Source organism: Gossypium raimondii, chromosome 12 (genome assembly GCF_025698545.1).
Source record: "Gossypium raimondii isolate GPD5lz chromosome 12, ASM2569854v1, whole genome shotgun sequence".
Lineage (NCBI taxonomy): Eukaryota > Viridiplantae > Streptophyta > Magnoliopsida > Malvales > Malvaceae > Gossypium > Gossypium raimondii.
The window spans coordinates 15,847,660-15,869,719 of record NC_068576.1 but is presented as its reverse complement, the minus strand read 5'-3'; positions in this window follow the sequence as shown (position 1 = coordinate 15,869,719).

The window sequence follows — 22,060 nt, the reverse complement described above, 5'->3', positions numbered from 1 at the left end:
TTCCCTCAATGGTAAAATGCAACGAGTTTTTGATCGTTGCCACGCCAAACGGTAAAAAAAAATTTAAAATTCCCCAACGGTTTTTTTACCTATAAATACCTCCAAATTTCATTTTTTTTCATTCACATCATTCTCTCAAACTCTCTTAACTCTCCAAGCTTTTTATTTAATATTTATTTATATTTTCATTTTAAAATATTATTTTTTAATTATATTGTATTTTTTTGTTCGGATCAATTTCTCGAAAATAGATGTCTCTCTAATCCGCTTCGATGACAACCATATTTCTGCCGTCCAATTAGTAATGGTAAGACGAAATTTTAAATTTTGTTTTTTTAATTATGTTAATATTTATTTTTTGATAAGTCTAAATATTTTTTATGTTATAAACAGGCAGACGATAATGTGCTAAAGGCATTCATACATAATAGGGGGAGCTTCCGATACCTGAAATTCGTGGGTACCTGCAAGAGGTTGGATTCTTACATTCGTCTTGCATGCAAGGGGCCTACAAACTTGATCCCATACTAATCAACACGTTGGTGGAAAGATGGAGGCCCGAAACACACACTTTCCACCTTCCATGCAATAAGTGTACAATCATACTCGAGGACATAGCGTTACAGCTCAGTTTGCCGATGAATGGGCTAGTCATCATGGGATCAGCAATGGTTTGGAGGAAAGTGGACTCTACATGGGAAAGTTGGGGAAGGTCTCAAACCGTTTTAAAGATGGTCAAATATCGATCAACTGGTTGGAAACAAATTTCAATAAGCTTCCCGACAACGCAACAGAGGAGGTCATACAACAATATGCCCGAGCATTGATCATGAGGTTAATCGGGGGCATTTTAATGCCCGATAAATCTAGAAATTTGGTGCACATAAGGTGACTTCTACATCTAGCGGACTTCAGTAACTACACAAAACTAAGTTGAGGATCTATCGTGTTGTCCACATTATACCGAGAGCTTTGTCAGGCAATACAACCAGATAAGATGCCGATCAGTGGTTGCCTACTACTACTGTAGTCGTGGGCCAAGTGGCAAATATCGTTTCTACGTCCCAGAGTGGCATACCCATACACGTTCCTGTTGGTGACGAGTAGAGGTGTTCATGGGTTGGGCCTGGCCCAAGCAAAAATTTAGGCCTGCTTCCTAGGCCTGAGCCTGGTCCGGCCCGAAAAATAAGCCTAAAAATTTGCCCAAGCCCGAATCGAATAAAAATACTAAAAATATTAAAATAAATATTTCTGAACATATTGAAAATAAATTTTAAAAAATATGTATACTTAAATAACACTAAGATAAATGCAACTTAACAAGAAAATGTCTCTAAAATAATAACAAATTTAACAATAAAACAAGTGTTATAATAAATACATATTTTGTGCAATAAATGTTTTTCTTTATCATATGTTTTGACTAATATATCGCTTGTATAGGTGGAACCATGGGCTGAGTTACGTGGGATTGCTCGACGAGTTAGAAGACGTTAGGTTGTTGTTAGAGCAATGCTCGAAAACTGAGGTTAATTACTTATCTTTTTCGAACCTATATTAATTACGCAATGATTCGTTCAAAAAAATATGTATGTAACGATATTTACAATTATGTTTTCAGTTTAAATAGGTTTCGTATGTCTACCCCAAGATTATATCTTGCATCTCGCTAGAAGTGTTGGACAATCGAGAGATGTGGGATGCGAATGTGCCGTTGATTTCTACGCGACGGTGGAAATACATGAATTGGACTAGGTTCTACGACAGTTCGGGTATAGACAACGAATTCCACCGCCACCATGAGACATGAAGGAACTGCACAGGGTGGACATGTGGGGGAAAAACGACGAGGACTGGGCGGAGAAGCACATCCAAGCTTGGGATCATAGGATGAAATCCATACCCGTCCCTGAACCATTTTTATCCGCAAACACGGTGACAACTAATGATTACTTGGCATGGTTCAGAGTTGTCGGCAAGTCGTATCTGCTACCATCGATGGCAATGAGTAGGCAAATTCGGTCGAATAAACAATGTTGACCGCCACAGCAACGTAAGAGGAGATGCAGTCGCAAGATGGGTTCATCATCTACTCTGGTAGAAGATGCGCTTCCTATGGCTACGCAATATTCGGGTTAGTTCACTCTACTTATTCTCATTCAATTCAATAACCCTATTTTTTTCACAAGCACCATTGCACTACGGACCACGTCATACGTGGTCGATTCTTCTGTTCTTATAGGTACATATTTTGAGGAACCGACATCCTTTGCATACTACACCCTCATGTAGATATCGATACTGAACCCCATGACAGGACAGACACTGACACATGCATTGCCACTGATGACAATATCGATACAGATGCACATACAATATTTGATGTCGATGTCGATGCCCGGTACATTTCTGACATACCCAAGATTTGGGGCACCTTATGATTACATGCGTATAATGGCCCAAACACCACGCTCATGACTGTTTTACTGGGGTGGCTCATTGTCGTAAACACCAGACATGGGAGTGGCAGATACATGATGATAGGTGAGGAGAGGATGACGTAATAATCACCACAGAGGAAGATGATGTCGTTGTTGATCCCGAAGAAACAATTGCCCAAGAGGCCATGCTAGGTACATATTCAGGCGATGATGACAACGAGAAAGAAGTCTACAGGCCCGCACTTCTGGATACACTTTCGGATGCACCTTCGGTTGTATGTAGAAATCCTCCATGTGACCATCATCCACCGTCTCGCGACACATATTCTCCCTGATGACACGATTGAGTGTATTTTTTGTTATAAATTTTTTGATGTAAATATAGATATGTCATAAATAAAAAAACTTAGGTTATTCATTCAAACAATATATTTGTCTTTATTACTATCTATCATGAGTTATGCGTAAGTTAACAATAAATAACAAATTGAACCAATAGAAATATGCGAAGCACATTAATGAATATGAAATTTGGTAAAAATTAATGTTATTGACTCTAAGGCCCCAACATATCCTTGTACAGAGAACATGTTGGTTTCGTATACCCTGGGTTTCTATAATACTCGCATAATTTCTGTTGATCGTCTCTCTCCCAAATATCCATATTGTTCCTTATCCCAATAAAATTCGGGCTACCTTTTAGGACGCAACGCAAGTCATTGTTTGGCACCAACTCGAATAGCACGCTAGACATCGATGGCCACATACTCTCATCTAGGGTAGGTAGGAATCCAAGACTCCAAACACTGTGAATGCATTGTAGTCGGTAGACGTCGTTGATGTAAGGCGCGTACTCAGTCTTTATGTTCCAACATGCAGTAATTACATTTGCACAAGGAAACCAAAGTGCTTTAAATCTCTCACAATCACAGGTCCCTTTCATTAGGTTCACACAATAGGATGCACCTAACATTTCCTGGTCAGGCCTAGCGTGCTCCGTGACTTAAAAATCGAGGTTCCAGCACGAGTGGCACGCCAAATATATGGTGTTCTCTCTCACTATAATTCACCAAATCTCTTTTATCACGTTATCGTAGAATGTACCACTGCCCACTATCTGTCCAGCATACACTGACTCCCTCTGAGGAAACAAGGCGGTCAGTCGAAAGTATGTGTAACAGCCTAATTTTCAGTGGTGTCAAAAATAGTGATTCGAGATCACTAAATCTGACCAGTGAGTTTTAAAATTTAATAAATTAATAATTATGGGTCAAGTGTGAATTTAGAAAAAAATTTGAATTAGTGAATTTTGTGATTTAAAAAGAATTTAATAGGTAAATTGGTTTAAAACGAGGTATCGAGACCTCAAATTCATAAGCCGAGCCATAAATATTTTTATAAATATTTATGGAGTGTCATTGAGTTAGTATAAAAGTTTCGTTATAAAATTTTAACGTTTGGATGGTCAATTAATTAAAAAGCACTAAATTGAAAATAGTGCAAAATTTGTTAAATTGTGATTAAATAGCTTAATTGACTAATAAGTAGGGATTTAAAAGACAATTAGGCCCAAATTATATGGGCTGGACGGTTGGGCAAGAAAAATCAGCAAGAAGTAAGGAAAAACAAGGGCAAAATTGAAAAATTTACAAATTAAATATATAAAACAAAGACAAAAGTGAAAAATGTAGAGATTTCTTCATAATTTATCATCAAAAACGCCATAGGAGGTCTGAAACAAGTTGGTTTCTCATATTTTTATACCATGCGAGTTAAATTCTTGTTTTTTCTTTGAAATTTTTATGTTTGGTGACTTTTACAACTAGGTCCAACTATTGAATTCATTAGTTTTTGATTCCATGGGTGATTTTGTAAGTTACTATGAATAAGTTCTTGAATTTTATGATGAATTAATATATATTTGAAGTTTTAATTTCATTATATTATGATTTTATTAAGTGATTTTAGCATAAAATGATTTTTAGAACCTAATTGTGAAAGAGTTAGGAATTGGGGTTTTGTCTTGAAATTATGAATATCAAAGGCTGTATAGTAATCTAAAATTATTAGACAAAGTGTTATTTGAGGAGTTTTCAATTAAAGTGTTAATTGAGTAGGGATTTAATTATAAAAATTGTAAATTTTTGGGGTAAAAGTGTAATTTTGAAAATTGAAGGGCATAAATGGTGAAATGAATTAGTATTGAATTAGATGCTAATGAATGGAAAATTTTATATTATAGATCAGGAATCCGAAGATAAACGCGGAAAAGAGAAAGTATCAAACTAGTCTCTGAACTTTTACAACTCCTACAAATTGGCCCAGGTAAGTTCATACGGTTGAACTTTTATGATTAATTGTTAATGTGGGAATGAAATATTGTATCAATTCGTATATTGTTGTTGAATTATGATTATGGTAAAAATGAGAAAAAAAATGAGATTGTTAGTTCAAATTAAGGGATACGCAGGATTGAGTAAATACGTTCGGTAATCAGCGATGAATTGACAAATAAGTCCATGGTGAATCCATGACAAATTGTGAAAAGTAGGTATGGTGTTTCAATGAAGAAAACCATACTGAGTTGTGAAAAGTAGGTATGGTGTTTCAATGAAGAAAACCATACAGAGTTGTGAAAAGTAGGTATGGTATTTCAGTGAAGGAAACCATACTGAGTTATAGCATTGTAAAAGATTCAAGCAAATCGTGGCACCGGGCAAATGATGTACTCAAATTCGTAAGACGATCCTTAATTTGAAAAGTATTTAAAAATGAAATTGAAGCTAAATGTTGGAATATAAGTTGACATTTGATATTGAGTTCGATTGAGTAAATTCATTGTTTGAGATTGTGGTTGGCAGGAAATGTTGAATTTTTATTTGTTTATTAATATTGTTAGTGAAATTTTGGTAAGATTTTATTATGAGCCTATGAACTTAGTAAGCTTTCTGCAAGCTTACTTGTGTGTGTTTATTGTTTCTTGTAGATTGATATATATATGTTTGGAGGATCGGATCTACATCAACGATCACACTATCCAGATTTACTCCGGTAGATTTTGTTAAACAACATTTTGATTTATATGGCATGTATTGGGACTTGGTCGTTTTGTGTGTATTCTAATGATATGGCTAAGGAGTAGCAAGTAAATTTTTGATAATGAATTAACTATTGAATTGGTTATATAAGAACGTGATTTGTGTTGTGTATGCTTAAGTGATAGTTAATACAAAGAAATTATAAAAGAGTAAAATTTTGCAATGGAACAGTTTTTGAACAATGAGATTGATGTGATTTTGAAAAATCACAAAAAATAGTGGAAATTTAATTAGAGAGTGAATAGGATATAGAATTAAATCTTAATGAGTATATTTTCATATGAAAGAAATATAGTAAGCAAAAGAGTTGTATATTTTTAGATATTTGAATTTTAGTGAGAGAGGATCGAATAGCTTTTGAAATCCCTATTCTGACTTTAGAAAATCATTAAAAATTGTAAAAAATTAATTTGGAGTTATAATTTATATGTTTAGATTACTTAGTGAGTCTATTTTCAATAGAAACAAACAAGAATGTTATCCAAATTCTGTACATTGAGATAATTAATATTTAGTGAAGAGGGGTCAGAGTTGTCGAACAGTGAAATAGGGGAAAACTTAAAGAATAAACTGCACTAGTTGGCTAAACCAAAAATTCTGAAAATTTTATGGTAAGAAGATATATGATTAAATTACATTAGTGGCTTTCAAGAAAAAATTACAGATCTAAATTTTGAGTTTCTTAACTCGAGTTATAATTAAATTAGTGACTGTTGCGCAGGTGGATAGTTTTATCATGAATAGTGAAATAAATTGTTTTAATTTGATTAAGTATTCGGAAAATTTTTAATGTTCCCGGTTTAGACCCGAACCATTTTTATTGCATGATTTAGGGTCTTGAGATTCCTTTTTAGGGACATATTGAATAAACGTGAGTGAATTAATTTTAAAAGCAAATTTTTATGGTCCGAACTAGTAAGTTAAGTCAGGTAATGCCTCGTGCTCGACTCCGGCAACGGTCTCGGGTAAGGGGTGTTACAGTATGTCTCTTTGACAACCGATTTTACCGAAAAATGATGCGTCCCTTTTAGTACAGAATTGATGCACTCGACCAAGTTTGACGTCATGTGCCTGTATTGTAAACCCCAGTCGTACGACTACATCTACTATTCGAACGGTATATTTAATATATACATCGTACTGTAGGCATTAATTGTGCTCAAGTTGTTCAACAATTGATAGAATCGATGTTGGACGAGCTCATAGCCATCGATGTTGGACGAGCTCGTAGCCTATCGAAAAATAGCTACAGGTTAGTGCAATAAAATAATCCAGTATAAATATTCGATATATAGTGAATACATAGTTCGAACTACAAATCTCGCTCAGTTGTCGAAAAATATTTTTTGTGGTAGTTGGATCTCACATGTCATATATAGTACCAATCATGAGTGCAATCTCAGAGGGCTCCGTGAGGATCAATCACCGAGAGTATTTCAGGCCTTCTGTCTGATATGACACATATGCTTGGCTGGAGGCAAATGCGGTGGCGCAACCAGTTCAGAAAGAAATCCCAGTCATTTTTCGTTTCTGTGAGAGTTATTGTGAACCTCTAGGTAGAATCTTTCGATTACTGTCTTAAGCAACGACAAGCAACAAATGTTGTTGATACCTTCCATATAGTTAGGTGCCGTCAATTTGAACCATAGGCTTGCAGTGTTGAAATGCCTCTCTGCATTGTTCAAATGTCCAAAGGAACCAGTGGGATACTCTTTTCCTAGGGACCAACTGATTGCTGTACTACGTTAGGCGCGTTTCAAGATCGGTTATGAAACTTGGTACGTATAAATCTAATACCTGACACCATTTTCATAAATAGTTATATAAATCTTCTCACCCGTGATACAACTTCTCCATAGTCTTCTATTTTGCAACCCACACTTTGTAGTACGTTGAAGTGTACTGGTACTGGCTACGTATGTCTGCAATCAACATCGGTATTTGAATCTGAGGACTGACATTCACCATAAATATAAATAATGTTAGAAATCATGTCCGAGTATAGCCTTAGATGGTCCTGACTTGCACCCATCGTAATGCAAGTATAGGGACCAGAATACTTCTTTATCATCCACATCCTGGTTTTCTTCTGGTAAGACGCCATGATTTTCCACTTACACCTCTCGTCCTTCATTGCGCACTTTCTTTTGAATTTCTTGAAACGGGACTTCTTGACGTGGTAGTTCACGTCGTTCTTAAAGCTGTACCACTTTAGTGTAGTAAGAAAAGCATTTTTAACAACCTCCACCCCCTCTTGTTTCTTAACCGGTTCCCGATATGCCACAAGGTAGAAAACTTGTTAGAACTGGTAAGCCTCTTGTTGATAAAATCCGTAAATATGGGGCAAAAAAATTTAGAGCTATAGCCGAAGATGATCCTAAAAGTGCTGAATTTTGGCTACAAAACACAATCAGGGTTCTGGATGAATTATCAAATACACCAGCCGAATGCCTGAAATATGTTGTATCTCTATTAAAAGATTCGGCTTACCAATGGTGGAATACACTGATATCTGTTGTGCCAAAAGAACAGGTTACTTGAGAAATTTTTCAAACTAAGTTCAGAAAGAAATATATTAGCTAGAGGTTTCTTGATCAGAAAAGGAAAGAATTTCTAGAACTTAAATATGTTGGAGAATGTATCCCGACTAAAATTGTCATGTGTAAAAGGTTTGAAGAGGGTCTAAATGAAGACTTAAAATTGTTAGTTGGGATTCTGGAATTAAAATAATTTGTGGTACTGGTTTACCGAGCTCATAAAGCTGAAGAGCTGAGTAAAGAAAAGAGACAAGGTGAGATAGAAACCAGAACTTCTAGTAAAAGATTTACTGAAAAGTCATATCAGTCAGCCTCAAAGAAGTCAAAGAAAGATCATGATCGTTCTGTTACTTCTGCGGGGTATTCTAGGAGAAATAAAAGTACTCGATACTCCAGTCCAAAATCTCAGGATACATCTGTAGCAAGTGCAGGTAGTGTTAAAAACATTAAACCTAAATGCAAGTACTATAATAAATTTCATTTTGGAGAATGCCGCATGAAAAGTGAAGCTTGCTTTAGTTGTGGTTCCTTTGACCACTATCTCAGAGACTGCTTGAAAAAGCTTGAGAAAGATACTGTACAAACTTCAAGGCTGAGCAACCCTGCATTAAGAGGTAGACCACCTTGTAATCCCAGCAATGTGAGTAGTAGCTGGGGTACGATAAAAGATTCAACTGTCAAATCTGAAGCACGAGCACCGGCAAGGACATATGTTATTCGTGCACGAGGATGCCTTTGCACCAGACGTCATTACTGGTACTTGTTCTCTAATTAATATTGATATAATTGCTTTAATTGATCCTGGTTCGACACATTCATACATATGCACGAATTTAGTGAAAAATAAAAATTTGTCTGTCGAGTCCACTGAATTCGTAGTTAAAGTATCAAACCCCCTGGGCCAGTATGTGATGGTGGATAAAATTTGCAAGAATTGTTCGTTAATGATACGAGGTTTCTATTTTTCGGCTGACTTGATTTTATTACCATTTAATGAATTTGATGTGATTTTGGGTATGGACTAGTTTACTCAGCATGATGCCGTGGTAAATTGCAAACAGAAGCCTATTGTGTTGAAATGTTAGAATGGTGAATTGCTCTATATTGAATCTGATAGATTGGATGGTTTGTCTAATGTGATATCAGCTATGACTGCACAAAAATATGTCAGGAAAGGGTGTAATGCTTATCTTGCCTATGTATTGGATGCTAAAGTGTCTGAATCGAAGATTGAATCAGTGTCAATTGTATGTGAATATTTTGATGTATTTCCAAAAGAATTACCTGGGTTACTGCCGGTTAGAGAGGTTGAATTCTCTATAGATCTTGTACCAGGAACGACACCGATATCTATAGCACCCTACAGAATGGCTCCTATAAAGCTAAAAGAGTTGAAAGCACAGTTACAAGAACTGATTGACAGGGGATTTGCTAGACTTAGTTTCTCACCTTGGGGTGCACTAGTTCTATTTTTCAAAAAAACGATGGATCGTTAAGATTATGTATTGATTACCGGCAGCTTAATAAAGTCACAATCAAGAATAAGTATCCATTGCCTCGTATAGATGACTTGTTTGATCAGTTGAAAGGAGCCATTATGTTTTCAAAGATTGATCTCTGTTATGGTTACTATAAGTTACGAGTGAAAGACTTGGATGTGTCGAAGATAGCTTTCAGAACTAGGTACGGACATTATGAATTTCTTGTAAAGCCGTTTGGTTTAACAAATGCACCTGCGGTATTTATGGATCTGATAAACAAAATTTTTAGACCATACTTGGATAGATTTGTGGTGGTATCCATAGATGATATTTTGATATATTCACGAGATGAGAATGAACATGCCGATAATTTGAGAATTGTTCTGCAAACTCTACGTGAGAAACAACTATATGCTAATTTAGCAAGTGTGAATTCTGGCTTTGAGAAGTTGGTTTTCTAGGACATATAGTGTCGGCTGAAGGTATTAGAGTTTATCCGAATAAAATTTTAGCTGTTATTAATTGGAAACCACCTAAAATTGTGTCAGAAGTTTTTTGGGATTAGTTGGTTATTATCGGAGATTTGTACAAGGGTTTTCGATGATAGCTTCTCTGATGACAAAGCTACTACAGAAAGATGTTAAATTTGAATGGTCTGATAAATGTCAGCAGAGTTTTGACAGATTAAAATCCTTGTTGACTGAAACACCAGTTCTGGTTCAGCCTGAATCGGGTAAGGAATTTGTAATATACAGTGATGCATCATTAAATGGTTTAGGCTATGTCTCAATGTAAGAAGGTAAGGTAATATTTTATACTTCCAGACAGCTTAAGCCACATGAAAAGAATTACTCGATACATGATTTAGAATTGGCAGCACTGTATTTGCGCTAAAAATTTGGCGACACTACTTGTTTAGAGAAAAGTGTCATATATTTATTGATCATAAAAGTTTAAAGTATCTGATGTTGCAAAAATATTTGAATCTGAGATAGCACAGGTGGCTTGAATTGTTGAAAGATTATGATTTAATAATTGATTATCATCCTGGAAAAGTAAATGTGGCTGCAGATGCTCTGAGTAGAAAGTCTCTATTTATCTTGTGAGCCATGAACACCCGATTGTCATTGTCCGATGATGATTAAATTTAAGCCGAGTTAAAAGCTAGGCCGACATTTCTACAACAGATCTGTGAAGCCTAAAAATGTGATAATGAGTTACAAGCTAAACGGGTACATTGTGAGTCGACTTCTGATTCAAAACTTAAAATTGGACCTGATGATTGTTGTTGTTCCGAGGCAGAGTCTCTATACCGACAAATTCAGAACTTGTACAGAAGGTTTTACACGAAGCTCATAGTGGTACTATGTCTGTTCATCCGGGGAGTAATAAAATGTACAATGATCTAAAACAGATGTACTAGTGGTCTGGAATAAAACGCGACATTTCTGAATTTGTATCTAAATGTTTGATATGTCAGCAAGTACCAGGTACCTTCGGGATTATTACAGCCAATCACGATACCGAAATGGAAATGAGAAAAAATTACTATAGACTTTGTATTGGGATTGCCCCTATCTCCGAAAAAGAAAGATGTTATTTGGGTAATCGTTGACCGTTTAACAAAGTCTGCACATTTCATTCTGGTACGTACTGATTTCTCCCTAGATAGATTGGTTGAGTTATATGTGGCAGAGATTGTCAGGTTACATAGAGAGTGCCAGTCTCCATTATTTCTGATACAGATCCTCGGTTCACATCCTTATTCTGGAATAAGTTACAAGAAGCTCTGGGTAGGCGGTTGCATTTTAGTACCGCATTTCATCCTCAGATGGATGGACAATTTGAGTGTATAATCCAGATTTTTGAAGATATGATTTGGTGTTATGTATTAGAATTCGAAGGCAGTTGGGAGAAATATCTGCCATTAATTGAATTTGCATATAATAATAGTTTTCATTCAAGTATTAAAACGGCATCGTACGAAGCTCTGTATGGTCGTAAATGTAGAACTCCATTGTATTGGGTTGTGCTTAGTGAGAAAAATATATATGGAATTGATCTGATCCGTGAAACCGAATAAAAAGTGAAAGTGGTCCGAGACAGCTTGAAAGCAGCTTCTGATCGTCAGAAATCGTACACTAATCTTAAACGAAAAGAAATAGAATTTCAAGTTGGAGACAAAGTATTCTTGAAAGTTTCACCTTGGATGAAAATTCTTCAGTTTGGCAGTAAAGAAAAATTGAGTTAACGGTTCATCGGGTTATATGAGATCACTGAAAGAATCGGACCTGTTACGTACCGATTGACATTACCCCCAGAGCTTAACAGAATTTATAATGTTTTTCATGTGTCTATGTTACAATGGTATCGGTTAGATCCTTCACATGTTATCTCTCCAACAGAGGTTGAGATTCAGCCTAACATGACTTACAGTGAGGAACTGATAAAAATCCTGGCACGTAAGACAAAAGAATTGAGAAATAAAAAGATAGCTTTGGTAAAAGTTCTCTGGCAATGACACGAAATAGAAGAGGCTACCTGGGAACCTGAGGATACAATGAGAAAACAATATCCAAACCTCTTTACTAGTAAGATTTTCGATGACGAAAATTCTTAAGGAGGGAAGAGTTTTAACAGCCCGTTTTTAGTGAAATTGAAATAGTAGTTTCGGGACCACAAATCTGAGTTTGAAAGAAAATTTATTTTAATATAATTTTATGGTCTATAGTATAATATAAATATCGTATGGAAATTTCATAAAGAAATTTTACTGATTTTGTGTCTAATCCGATAAAAAGGATCAAATTGCATGAAATGCAAAAGTTGAGTTCTAGTAGCTAAAAGGATCAAATAGCTATGGAATTCAAAATTGGAGGTCCTTATATGGAAAATAGACCATTAAGAGGAGTTAGTAGATAAGTATGATGATTCATCCATGGAAATTTAATTAAAGATAATGATGAAATTGGAAAGTAAAAGATGAAAAGATGATAAATTAATAAAATAAGAAAAATATCATCATTTTCATCATATTTCCTAAAATAAAAATAGGGAAATCCTAGCTAAGAGAAAAGAGTTCAAGCAAACTTTGTTGGCTTAATTAGGTATGTACCATTGCCCGTTTTGAATGATTTTTATGTTTCCGAGATCGTAATAGCTTAATCTAGCTATCTCAGGGATTAATTTGTAAAGTTATCAAAGTACTAGGGTTTTTCCATGGATGAATATGCATGAATTATGAAATTTATGGTAGAAAATGAAAGGTTGTTGATAGATAAACAACTTTTGTAAAGTGAATTTTGATGAAATTATGATTTAGGGACTAAATTGTAAAGATGGAAAGGTCATGGAAAAAGTCTGAATTTTGTGAAATACATGAGCTGTAAATGTTATATGTAAAAACTGGCTAGGCTTGGTGATGCTGAACCTTGGATCTAGACACAAGAGAAACACAAATTAGAAATAAAAACGAGAATAAATAAAATTAGTTAAATAATAATAATAATAATAATAATAATAATAATAATAATAAAAGGATGGATTTGCCCTATGGAACCCTTGGTTAACTTGCAACCAAAAACGCCAATGATTGAGTGGCTCCCTACGAAACCCCTAGAAGAAGAACCTCTAGAAACACCACGGGAAGAAATTTAAATATTTGTAACTCCGAAATACCCTCGAAAGTAACAAACTCCAAACAAAATAGCAAGAAAAGAATCACTCTACTCTCAAAAATTTGCTTCACACAAATTTGGAAGAAAACAAATACTCTCTTTTTTATATCCCCCCAATGTGTAGAAAACAAGCCTATTTATAGGCAAATTACAAGAGTAATTGAATCCTAATAAAACTCTTTAAAATTATCTAAGAAAATAAATAAATAATAACCTAACCAATAAAATTACTTAACTCATAAGTGATGTGTCCCAACCAATGAGAATTAAGTAAATAATAATAATAAGGTACATAAAAGATTAATCCACCAATTTATGGGCTTTCACTATTCCAAGATTGGTCCAGTGAATTGCATTCTCGTATTTGTCAACGTCACGAACATGATGATTTAAATTTGTAGCAACAAAGTCTTGGACAAAAGCATTCATCTTTGATTTTAATTGTCGTGCCTTGCTTTGAGTGATTGGACCACAAGGACAAACAACCCCTTGAGTGTCACCTCTTTGGCTCGTATCATTCTCCCCCTCTTCAAGAAGATTCGTCCTCGAATCTGAACCTACATCAAATTCAAAAGGAGAAAGATCAGAAACATTGAAAGTAGCACTAACACTATACTCACCAGGAAGATCGATGCGATAAGCATTGTCATTTATTTTCTCGAGTACTTAGAATGGTCCATCTCCTCGTGCATCAAGTTTATTCTTTCTCTTAGAAGGAAATCGTTCCTTCCTCATATGCACCCATACCCAATCTCCAGGTTTAAACAAGACTTGCTTTCGCCCTTTATTAGCTTGATATGCATTGGACTCATTCTTTTTCTCAATGGCTTTACAAGCCTTCTCATGGATCTCTTTCACTAAATCAACTTTCCTTTCACCATCTAAATTAGCAACTCATTCAAAGGTAAAGGAAGCAAATCTAAAACAGTAAGTGGATTAAAGCCATATACAATCTCAAAAGGAGTAAAACCTGTGGAAGAATGAACAGAACGATTATAAGCAAACTCAACATAGGGTATCCATTCTTCCCAAGATTTAACATTCTTACCTATTATGGCTCTAAGCAAAGATCCCAAAACTCGATTTACCACATCTGTTTGACCATCAGTTTGAGGGTGGCATGTAGTAGAGTAAAGTAGTTTAGTACCTAACTTACCCCATAACACCTTCCAAAAGTGACTAAGAAATTTTGCATCTCTATCGGAAATGATAGTCCTTGGGATTCCATGTAATCTCACAACTTCACGGAAAAATAGATCGGCAACATGGGTTGCATCATCAGTCTTATAGCATGGAATGAAATGAGCCATTTTAGAAAATCGATCCACAACCACAAAGTTGCTATCTCGTCCATGCTTTGTCCTTGGTAAACCTATTACAAAATCCATTGAAATGTCAGTCCAAGGTGAACTAGGAACAGGAAGAGGAGTATATAGACCATGAGGCATCACAGTGGATTTAGCTTGTTTACAAGTAATGCAAGTAAAGCAAATTTTCTCAACAAGTTTTCGCATGTTAGGCCAATAAAAATACTCATGTAAAACATCATAAGTCTTAGTGACTCCAAAATGACCCATAAGACCACCACTATGAGCCTCTCAAACCAAAAATTCTCGCATTGAACACTTTGGTAAGCATAGTCTATTATTTCGAAAAAGATAGCCATCATGCTTATAAAATTTGTGAAATGCACCATGTTCACATGCATCATAAATGCTTGCAAAATCAGAATCAGTGGCATATAAATATTTGAGATACTCAAAACCTAATAACTTAGTATGCAAAGTACTAAGTAAAGTGTACCTCCTTGATAGAGCATCAGCCACAATATTATCTTTACCTTCTTATACCTTATAACGTAAGGAAAAGATTCAATGAATTCAACCCACCTCGCTTGTCGCTTGTTCAACTTACCTTGTCCCTTTAAGTGCTTAAGTGATTCATGGTCTGTGTGAATCACAAACTCCTTTGGTAAAAGGTAATGTTGCCAAACTTCTAATGCCCCTACCAAGACATACAACTCTTTATCATAGGTTGAATAGTTCAAATGTGCTCCACCAAGTTTCTCACTAAAGTAGGCTAGTGGTTTATTATCTTGCATGAGGATGGCACCTATACCTACAGTAGAAGCATCACATTCAATCTCAAAGGTCTTTTCAAAATTAGGTAAAACAAGAATAGGAGCAGTACACAATTTATCTTTAAGTTCATTAAATGCTAATTCTTGCTTATCTGTCCAATGAAAAGATACATCCTTTTTAATAAGTGCAGTCAAAGGCGAAGCAATTGTGGAAAAGTTACGAACAAACCTGCGGTAGAAACCGGCTAACCCAAGGAAAGACCTTACCTCAGAAACAGTTTTAGGGATAGGCCATTCTTTAATTGCCTTTACCTTCTCCTCATCCACATGGATTCCTGTAGAACTTATCACAAAACCCAAAAAAACAAGCTTATCCATACAAAAGGTGCATTTTTCAAGATGGTAACCACTTTTTAAGTCAATTTTAGAGAAAATGCATGCACCATTAAGCTCATCCAACATATCATCTAATCGAGGAATTGGATATTGATACTTTACCGTAATCTTGTTGACAGCACGACAATCAACACACATTCTCCAAGAACCATCTTTTTTGGGACGAGAAGTACAGGGACCGCACAAGGGCTTAGACTCTCACGAATCAACCCTTTCTCTAAGAGATCTTCAACTTGCCTTTGCAACTCCTTAGTTTCTTCAGGATTGCTTCGATAGACTGGTCTCTTTGGAATACTCGAACCAGGCACAAAGTCAATTTGATGTTCAATCCTTCGTAAAGGAGGTAATCCCTTAGGCATTTCAGAAGGAAATACATCCTCAAAATCTTGCAAAAGATCAACAAAACAACTAGGCAAATGTGTATTAGGGTTAGTCAAAACAAAGTTTTCTCTAAACCTAATAATTACAAATGTTTGTTTTGTACAAAGAGCAAATTTGATATCTCGAAACCTAGCGAATAAATTCACTCTCTCATCTCGTGACTTGTGTGTGCAATCACTTACCAATGTTGGGCCTTTAAGTTGGCTTTTAACACTAAGGGCCTCTTTACTCTCAGCATTTTTTAATGATTTTACCTCACTTCCCTTACCCATCTCACTGGCAAGTTTGAGTTGATCATTGTAGACTTCTTGAGGAGGAAGTGGAGCCAAAGTAAACTTCTTTCCGATGAACACAAAGGTATATTGGTTAAGGAAACCATCATGATTTACTCGTCGATCAAACTACCATGGCCGTCCAAGTAATATGTGCCCAGCTTGCATTGGAACAACATCACACAAAACTTTATCAGAGTATCTACCAATGGAAAATGAAACTAAGCATTGTTTAGATACTTTTACCTCCCCACTATCATTCAGCCATTGCAAGCGGTATGGCCTTGGATGCTTCACACAAGGTAGGCCAAGTTTCTCAACAAGGGAAGAACTTACCACATTGGTGCAACTTCCACTATCGATGATCAATGAACTAGGTTGTCCACCAATCAAACATCTCGTGTGGAAAATGTTATCTCTTTGTTCGCGCCCTTCCTCTTTAAACTGGACATTTAAAGCCCTTCGAGCAACAAGTGCTTTCTCACCATACTCCAAGTATTCTTCATACTCATCATGAGTATGCACATCATCAGCATCTTCCAAAGGAGGCATCTCATCTTCATTATCGGACTCAAAATCAACCTCGCCATCTTCTCGAATCACCAATGACTTTTTATTAGGGCATTCTCGAGCATAGTGACCCCTTCCTTGGCATTTGAAGCAGGTAATATCTTTTGGCTGCTTAATGGCACTAGGAGAAGTAGAAGAAGAAGATGGACCTCTATTAGTAGAAGTAGAACCTTTAAATGAATTAGGCATACCTCTATCTTTGGAGTAAGTTCTAGGCTCATTTGGCTTGAACCGTGCATCTCTCCCATTCCATAATCTATCATCTTGTTTTTGCTAATTTCCTCTCCAAGCAGGATTAGAAACTGAACTAGCACCCCTCGTTGTCCCTTTCTTTCGTAACTTCTTTTCAATGGTGAGTGCGGTTTGAAGCATCTCTTCAACATCCATGTAGTGTTGTAACTCAACTCGATTTGCAATCTCAGGCTTTAGGCCGGCAAGGAATCTAACCATAGTCACATCAGCCTCTTCAACAAGATTAGCTCTAATCTGAATAGTCTCCATCTCTTCATTGTAGTCATCCACAGATCTATCTCCTTGAACAAGATGTTGGAGTCTTTGATGGAGTTCTCGATAATAGTACGGTGGAACAAACCGTTTTCGCAAGATGCACTTCATTTCAACCTAAGTAGTAACAGGTTGCTCTCTATAAAGAATCCTGCTTTTACATAATTGATTCCACCATGTTAGTGCATAATTAATGAACTCAGCGACAGCGTATGTTACCTTTTTCTCATCAGAGTAATTGTAACAAGCAAAGACTGCTTCCATCTTTTCCTCCCAATCAAGGTAAGCATCAGGATCATTCTTCCCTGAAAAAGAAGGAAATTTTGGTTTGGGGGTGTCATTGTTTCGCTCCAATCTTTCTCTAGGTACATACTCAGACTCAAAGTCATCATAAAAAACATGGTCCTCCCTTCATTTAAAAGTTCGATCGCGCGGATTTGATCAGCTTATAAAGGCTTCGTTCAACTTCTTGTAATTATCGGCAATGTATCTCTCTTGAGTTGTAAGTTTTGCATCAAGATACTCCTTTTGCTCTTGTAACATCTGGGTCATGCGATGTTCGAATTGAGTTTGCAACTTTTTTATCTCTTTTTGTAACAACTCGATCAAAGGATCGTTCTCTCTTTTTTGCTCATCCTCTTCATTTTTACTAGTTTGGGATCTAGTGATCGGCATGGTATCTGTGAAAAAAATCACACAAATAGGAACAAGAAAGAAAAAATAATAATAACCTCACTCGTTAGCTCTCAAAAGAATAACTTTCTGAATGATTCAAAACTTGTAAATATGTTTGGAGAGGGTTACTAATCAAGATCAAATAACGGAGGTGCAAACTTCAAAGAAACAATGAAGATCCTAATTGCTTTAAGAGGCCAATAAACTTGACGAGGCAATTTGTAATGGAGGCTCCACGGATGAAAGAATTGTGCGTGCCTTTAATATCTGCTAACACAAGAAGAAACAAAGTGTTAGAAAGCGTAAGAGAAACAAAAAACGTAGACCTGCAACGATCCCTAACTCTAGAGTCAAAGAAAAGCTTTAATAAGAAGAAAACTTAAGAAAACTCTACCCAAATTAAAAAAAAAACAAAAATCGAAAATGTTTGGTGTCTTAAGATTTTCAAAAATTGAAGCTTTAATTATACTTGAGTCAAGAAAAGAAGAAGGAAAAAAAAATTCAATTTTGGGAAAAATAAAAATAAAAATAATAACAATAATAGGAAAAGAAGAAACCTACGTATGAAAGGTAGGCAACTTTTTTTTTGCGCTTTTTGCTTCTTCTTATTTTTTGCGCTTTTTACTTTTTTTCTGTTTTTTTAAAGAATAAGAGGAGAATAAACACAAACTTCAAAAAAAAAAGAATCGACGAAACCGATGAAAAGTGTTTTTGGTATTTTGACTTGTTTCGGATTTGATTTTAGCTTCAAAAATAACACCGAATGGCCTGAAACTGATACCAACTGATGCGGAACCCCGGATCTAGACACAAGAGAAACACAAAATAGAAATAAAAATGAGAATAAATAAAATTAGTTAAATAATAATAATAATAAAAGGATAGATTTGCCCTATGGAACCTTTGGTTAACTTGCAACCAAAAACGCCAATGATTGAGCGGCTCCTTACAAAACCCCTAGAAGAAGAACCTCTAGAAACACCGATGAACGGGAAGAAATTTGAATATTTGTAACTCCAAAATACCCTCGAAAGTAACAAACTCCAAACTAAATAGCAAGAGAAGAATCACTCTACTCTAAAAAATTTGCCTCACACAAATTTGGAAGAAAACAAATACTCTCTTTTTTATATCCCCCTAATGTGTAGAAAACAAGCTTATTTATAGGCAAATTACAAGAGTAATTGAATCCTAATAAAAACTCTTTAAAGAGTAATTGAATCCTAATAAAACTCTTTAAAATTATCTAAGAAAATAAATAAATAATAACCTAACCAATAAAATTACTTAACTCATAAGTGATGTGTCCCAACCAATGAGAATTAAGTAAATGATAATAATAAGATACATAAAAGATTAATCCACCAATTTATGGGCTTTCACTATTCCAAGATTGGTCCAGTGAATTGCATTCCCGTATTTGTCAACGTCACGAACATGATGACTTAAATTTGTAGCAACAAAGTCTTGGACAAAAGCATTCATCTTTGATTTTAATTGTCGTGCCTTGCTTCGAGTGATTGGACCACAAGGAAAAACAACCCCTTGAGTGTCACCTCTTGGCTCGTATCACTTGGAATAAGGATTAAATTGCATGAATTTCATTTTCTGAGCCTAGGGACAAAATCATAATTAATCAAAAGTATAGGAGTAAAATAGTAATGTTGCCTAAGATGTGAATTGAATGGAATTGAATGTGAATTGTATTAAATTGAGTTAAATTTACTTGTATAGATCCGGATAGGCCTAGTTCGAAATTAGATCAAGGAAAACAAAAAGTACCGGATTAGTAACCTACGTACACGAACATTGTCAAGGTAAGTTCATGTAACTAAATTATGTGCAACTATATGTTTGAATTGAATGTTGAATATGTGAATTGTGTAATGGCTATGTATATGAAATTTGATCACATATTCGGAAATATCAGACAAATATTAATTCTCGTTTGAATGAATGAAATTTGATTGGATACAGGGTTCCCGATTGGTTGTGATCTAGTATATGTTGCAGACACACTACAGCTTGAAAGAGCGTCCCGTTATAAGCCCTCTCAAGCTTCCCGTTATATCGTTCTTGTGAGCTTCCCTTTAATGGCTCTTCTGAGCATCCTGATCGGTTGTGATCTTGTATGTGTTGTGGACACACCGCAGCTCTTATGAGTGTCCCGATATATGGCTCTATGTGAGCTTCCTGATTAACGGCTCTCTGGAGCTTCCTGATATGGCTAACTTGAACTTCCCGGTATATGGCTATCTAGAGCTTCCCAATTAATGGCTTTTTAGAGCTACCTGTTATAGGCTTGTATGAGCTTCCTAATTATGGTTCTCATGAGCTTCTTGTTATATGGCCCGGATAAGCTTCCTGTTACATGTCTTACATGAGCTTCCCGTTATATGGCTTGAGAGAGAGCTTCCTGTTTATGTGATCATATGAGCATTCCCGAATATGAATTGACAGATTTGCAGTATTGTACACTTCGTGTGTACTACCATGTATCCATCGAGATTTCAAATAATTCAAAGAGTGAAATTTTGACATGAGAAGTATGAATTCAAAAATGAATCATTACCCGTATACACATGAAATACATGGAAATTGATATGTGATGAGCTCATACATGTTCTTGATATTCATGTGAAATAAATAACTAACATGTTTGGTGAGATTATGTGCTTAGGCTTTTGGCCAAGCTGTTTGGAATGTGTTTGTATGCTTACCTTAAATGTAAATGAATGGTAAGTTAATTTCCCGTTATACGAACTTACTAAGCATTAAATGCTTACAATGTTTTATTTCCTCTGTTTTATAGTACTTGGAAGCTTGTAAAGGTTGGAACTTGGTCGGAGCCATATTACACTATCTTTCAGACTTTTCGGTATATAAGCAAACTAATTTTGATTATAATGGCATGTATAGGCTAAATTTGGCCAATATTGGCATGTAAATGTTTGAATTGTAACTAGCCATTGGAATGGCTTGTGATGTACATGTTTTGTTATATATGTGGTCTTATCATGCTTGAAATGGTTAAATGATAGAAAGCGTATGGACCTATTAATGAATGGTTTGATATGGCATAATTAGTAAAATATGTCTATATGCATATAGGTGTATTTGGTAAGTTTGGATACTTGAACATATTTGATGATATATCATGCATAAGACCTGGTTTTGGTTTGGTTTAAATGTCTTAAATTGGTTGGTGAATGTGTTAAAGTGTTGATGTAGGTGTAAGACAAGTTGGGTGAGAAATGTGGCCTTAAAAATGACATATTTTCGTCCATACGGGCAGAGACACGGGCGTGTGTCTCAACCGTGTGTGACATATGGCCATGCGCACGGGTGTGTGGTTTGGTCGTGTGTCCCTTGCATTTTTAAAATTTTAAAACAGAATGCTTAGATATGTTCACATGGGCAGAGACAAGGGAGTGTGTCTTAGCCGTGTGTGACACACAACCTGGTACATGGGCATGTGGCTTGGCCGTGTGAACCCTGCACCTTAATTATGCAAGTCAGTATACTCATACGGCCTAGCACACGGGTGTGTGGCTTGGCCGTGTAACCCAAGTCAGTAACCACCCTAATTTGGACACGGACTTGGATACAACCACGTGTCCCTATTTTGAATGCCTACACGGCCTGAGACACGGGCATGTCTCTTGACCGTGTGAGACACACGGCCTGACCATGCGGGCATGTGTTTCCTGCACTTTGGAAAATTTGTGAGATTTTGCAAAAAAATTTCTGAGTTCCCGCTTTGGTCCCGACTTGATTCTAATACGTAATTTGGGCCTTGAAGGCTCATATAAGGGACATTATGATTGAGTTATGATTATTTTCTGATATGAATACTATATAACGTGAAATGTTTGTTATCTGATCTGTAACCTCTGGTAATTCTCCGTAACCCTGTTCTGGCGACGGTTTTGGGTTAGGGGTGTTACA